Raw genomic sequence first — 5,870 nt, 5'->3', positions numbered from 1 at the left:
GGTTGCTTGCTTGCATTAACTATTTGTTACACCTATTACAATACTTGCATGTCTTGAAATCATTGAATGAAAGAATAGGCTTTAACATATGAAAGTAAGCATAACAGAAAGAGAGAGGAAATAAAATACTTTAGTTCTTCTTATTTTTGGGTAAAAGTCAAGAGCTACCTCTACCGTTCTCCACTCTCTCTTGTAAAGTGTTGTAAGTAATTGGGTGTTCTAGTTTGTTCTCCTTTGAAGACTTATCTAGTATAAATCTTTGGGGATTAATAACTACTATATATATATATATATATATATATATATATATATATATATATATGTGATAGATTGTCATCTTATAATAGCTTTGTGACTTTTTGGTGGATACACATACAAAGATTCTACTTTGAATCATTGCCATATTCATCCACTTTCAATCCTCCCCTTGAGGAGTGAAAGGAATACATGGGTTGTTAATATTTTCCACATTCTATGGTTTTTGTTTTCTTTCCATACTTTTTAATTAGATTCTTTGGTGGGGATAAAACTAATTTGTATTGCTTATATTTCAATGCTTCCATTGTTAATCTTATGTTTTAGAAACAAACTTTTGAATAAGTACCCTATAAATGGTATCAGAACCATCTTGAAAGCTTGGTTAGAATTTATGACTATTTCGATAATCTTGTTTTTTTTTTAGAAAACATGTATAACTTAGTTTTTTTAATAAATATAGATATTTTCTATGAACACTTTATAATTGTTATTCCATGTGAAAAAATTTTACATGAATATTTTGTCATTTATAGTTGTCTTAGAAACAATAAAAGTTGTTTTTGTATGTTCATGTATTATAGTGCATAAATAAGCCATTGACCATATTGTGAAGTTGTTTATGATGATTCATTAAAGTGGTTGAAATATACTTTAATTTATATGGTATATAATAATAAATAAATAGTTTTCTTCTTTTTTTACTTTAATGTTAGACTAGTTTATTTTATATAAAATGTCATAATATGAATATGATGGAAATTTTGAAGATCCATGGAGGACCCCATGGTTTTATAAAATATCATAAATTTTATAAAAGTCTTACAAATTGCCACAAAGGAGACTGTATAAGCAAGTGAGAGCATGAAGAAGAACATGAAGATTTTAGTCCATTTTATCCCTTAACAAAGGACTTGATACTAATTGATTATTTATTAACTTGATAATTAATAAATATTATCCATACTTGTATTCACTATAGAATCATTTTTTTATGAAAATAATAATAAAAAAGAGTATAAATAGTTATTTATATCATATGGTATGATTAAATAGGTAGTGTAAAACATTTTTGATTTACAGAGGATCACTAACACATGTGATGTACATTTAAATAATAAGAAGAAGTTTTATGAACATCTTCTAATTCTCTTTCATGAAACTGCCATACCTAGTACTAGGTATGGTTGCTGGCTTGCGTTGACTATTACTTACACCTATTGCATTATTTGCATGTATTGAACTCATTGAATGAAAGCATAGGTTCTATCCTGTGCATTAAGCATAAGAGGAAAACAGAGGAAATAAACTAGTTTAGTTCTTCTTTTTATTTTTTTGTAAAAGCCGAGAGGTGCCTCTCCCGCTCTATACTTTCTCTAGTAAACTGTTGGACGTAATTAGATGTTCTAGTTTGTTTCTCACTTGATGACTTATTTAGTATAAGTCTTTGAGGCTCAAGAACAAATATATAAATGTGATAGATTGTCATCTAATAATAGGTTTGTGACTTTTTGATAGATACACATAGAGATATTCTACTTTGGATCATTTCCATCTTCTTTAACTTACAAGCCTCCCCTTGAGGAATTAAATGACTACAAGGGTTGTTAATATATGGTTTTTGTTTTCTTTCTGTACTTCTTAAGTAGATCCTACGGTGGTGATAAAAATAGTTTATATTGTTTAAATTTTAATGCTTCCATTGTTAGTCTTATGTTTTAGAAACAAACTTTTGAATAAAAACCCAAAAAATGTTATCATCATCATCTTGAAAGCTTGTTTATAATTTATGACTATTTGGATAATCCTGTTTTTTTTGGAAAATATGGATACCTTGGTTTTTGTAAAAAAGAAGTTCATACATATTTTCTATGAAAACCTTACAATTGCTATTCGATGTGAGAACAATTTACATGAATATTTTTTCTTTTAATTTTGTGATAGAAAAATAAAGGTTGTTTTGTATGTTCATGTATTTTTAGTGGATAAATAAGCCATGGACCTTATTTTGTTGTTATTTGTGATGATTCATTAAAATGGTTGTAATATTCTTTTATTCATATTGTATGTAATAATAAATAACTAGTTGTCTTTTTTACTTTGTAAGTAATATATTAGTGTTAGACTAGTTTTTTTATATAAAATTTCATAATATGAATATTATGGAAATTTCGAAGATCCATGGAGCATCCCATGGTTTTATAAAATTTCATAAATTATATAAAAGTGTTATAAAATTGCTAAAACGTTGATTGTCAAAGCGAGTGAGAGCATGAAGAAGAACATGAAGATTTTAGTCCATTTTGTCCCTTTAGGAAAGGACCTAATACTAACTGATTATTTATTATGTAATATAATTGTTAATAGATATTATCAACACTTATATTCATTATGGAATTATTCTTTTATGAAAATAATATTAGAAAAGAGTATAAATAGTTATTTATATCACATGGTATGATTATTAGTGTACAACATTTTGGATTTATGGAGGACCCCAAGTATATGATGTTGGATAAGGTGTCTAAGTCCGTAACTATTTCTGGTATGTACTTGACCCGACCCGACATGGTCCATTTGGGTTGCATGGCACCATGCAATTGGATAGACTAAATGAGAGAAATAACACTTGTGGTTTATTAATATATTATAAGCTTTAATATATTAATAGTATTATTTAATTAGTTTGATCAAGAATTAATTTAGAATTAATTAAGTGATCAAAAGATAACTAATTAAATATATGGGTTAATTATGTAAATCATCCATAACTTGTATAGTGGGCTAAGAGGTTCCATGGATTATCAAGTTGGGTTAAACCCATAGGATGCTACATGGTTGCTCCATGGGAGTTACAAGCCCATGGGTCATGGAAATTAAGAGCCATGACACATTAAGGTTTACATGGTGTAACCCTAGATGTGTCACACTATATAAGGATCATCTTCTCCACGAAAATCGGCTAAACAAGAACAACTGAGGGCTAGGCTGATTTTTCAAGTGTGTGTATTCTCTCAAAAGTTTATTCCTTTGAATTTGGTGTTGTGTGAAGCATTTGAGGTATCACACTTGGGGTGCTAGGCTCACATGTTTTCAAGGATCATAATCAACAACAAGGTAAGTTATTCTATGTTTCATTCAAGTTAAAAAATGATCCCCATGTATGCTAGATAGGAATATAACCTTGGAATTCAACTTTGCATGATAATTAGACAAACATAGATCCAACGTTATTAGGGTTGCATGTACACTTAGGAAGTGTTAGAATGCTCAAAACCCATCAGTGGTATCAGAGCCTAGGCTTGTTTGTTTGTTATTTGTGCAAAAATTGTTTTAAAAATCAAAACTGCATGCTGTCTGATCAGTGAACTCGCCGAGTCCATGGGGGGACTCGATGAGTTCAAGTGTATATTCAACCTACTCATCGAGTAGGTTCATGCACTCGACGAGTAGGAGGCCCTGACAGCTGATTTTCGACTTTTGTTGCTGGAAATGGACTAGAAACATTACCCTAAACTGTATTGGTACTTGAAAACTTGTTTTAGATGGTGTAATGTTTATGCTAACCCATTTACAATGACAATTATCAAAATTACAAGTTTTAAAGTGTAAATTTTGATTCTTGAAAGTGTTCATATTCATTTTCTTGAACTTATGAAGATTAGATGATCATAGGAATTGCTTGTAACCTTCATGGTAGTTTAATTCATGATCATAATGTGTTTTAATGGAGTCCATAACTTGTCCTTAAGTTATGGAAAACCAAAAGTCACACTTTTATTAAAGCCATTAAAAGAACACAAGAGTCATAAAAAATAAAGACTCTTCATTTTTATGACTCAATTGATTCATAAGTTATAAGATATGAAAAGTTTTGGAAGTTTAGAAAACTTGCCCTCAGGTTTTGGAATAAGTAAAGTCTTGATTAAAACTTTAGTTCTAACCCTTAGAATTTTGAAAGTTAAAATTCAACCCTTATACTTTATAATATTATAAGTTAACAATATATATATATATATATATATATATATATATATATATATATATATATATGTATAAAATCAAGTTGTATTATCGCTAGTATGCCTCATTCACGAAGCTGATCTATAAGCGGGGTATAAGTTTGTTGCCTATAAAATGGCAACTTAATGGGTGTCCACTCTCACCCACCGCTTCCTTGATCGGTGGAGGGTCGTTTGCCGAACGGGTAGGACAAGGACTTATAAATTCTCATTAAAAGTACGATGAATATAATAAAGTAACTAAATGTTTATTAAATTCCCAATCTTAGTTACTTTAGGAAAAATGTGAATAAGGTGCTAATACATGAAATTACACTTTACACTTTGTTTAAGTCGTTGGTGGAGCGTGTGTGGTAACCGGCACACTAACTTGGACTTAACAAGGTAGGTAAAGGGTGACTAAAGGTTTATCATAGTATCGGTGGAGTGTGTGTGGTTTACCGGCACATTGATTGAGTGATAAACTTTAGGGGTACCAAGTGATTTGCATGGTTACTTCACACCTCGTTTTGTGATCCTCGGTATCCCAGTCACAAAACTTGGAGGGCACACTCGAGATTGAAACATGCCATTGAAAAGTTCAATGAATCTCAAAGAATCTAGGAATTTCTAATAACGAATTAAAAACCTAATAATTATATTTTGTTTTTCATGGTGGAAATTAGTGAATCGTCATTCACCTACTTTTCAAATATGTTATAGCTTGGATTATGGCATACCTCTTCTAAGTTATAGTATATTGTGATTGGATCCTAGCCTTAATATTACATTTGGGTGTCTTATTAAGACTCTCTTAATATCTAAACTAATCTTGTTCTCTTCATTCATATGTCTTCAAACAACGTTGCTTCTAGCTATAATCCTAATGGCGCCTTTACCCTTATGAACTTGTGTGGGAAAGTCACTTTTGATGGATCCAACTTCAATGAATGGATCAGAAACATCAGGATGATTACCCGCTATGAGGACAAAGAATATGTCCTTGATAAGGAGTTGAAGGAGATTGATGAGACCACTGCAACTCCCCAGGAGATCGCTGACTTCTAGGCACATGAAAGGGATGCTACAAAAGTGGCATGCATCATGTTGGCCACCCTAACAACGGAACTCCAAAAGTCCTATGAGGACTTCTACCCTTTTAAAATGCACCAAGATCTGATGGAAATATACCATCAAAGTGCACAAAAAGAGAGGTATGAAATCATTTGCTCCATGATAACAACCATGATGAAGGACGGAGAGTCCGTCACGAGCCACATGCAAAAATGCAAAGGTTTAGATCGGTTGTTGAAGCTTAATGTGAACTTCCCTGAGGAGCTTGCAATAGATATCATTTTACACTCCTTACCATCGTGCTATGATCAATTCCGCATGACATATCACATGAATAAGGAAGAGGTCACACTCAGCAAACTTTAGGGACTCCTCAAGACCATAGAAACAGGTCTTAAAGGTAAGTTGGTTGTTAACACTCCTACTCCAAACTCCCCCTGTCTTGGCAATCGGGAAAGGTAGAGGGAAGAAAAGAAAGAGGTCTTCGAAGGGTACCAAGGCTAGGACCCTTGATGTCTCTTCTTCAAGTGGAACCAAGAA

This window comes from Lactuca saligna, chromosome 9 (genome assembly GCF_052625555.1).
Source record: "Lactuca saligna cultivar CGN05327 chromosome 9, ASM5262555v1, whole genome shotgun sequence".
Taxonomy (NCBI): Eukaryota; Viridiplantae; Streptophyta; class Magnoliopsida; order Asterales; family Asteraceae; genus Lactuca; species Lactuca saligna.
This window is presented reverse-complemented; position numbering follows the sequence as displayed.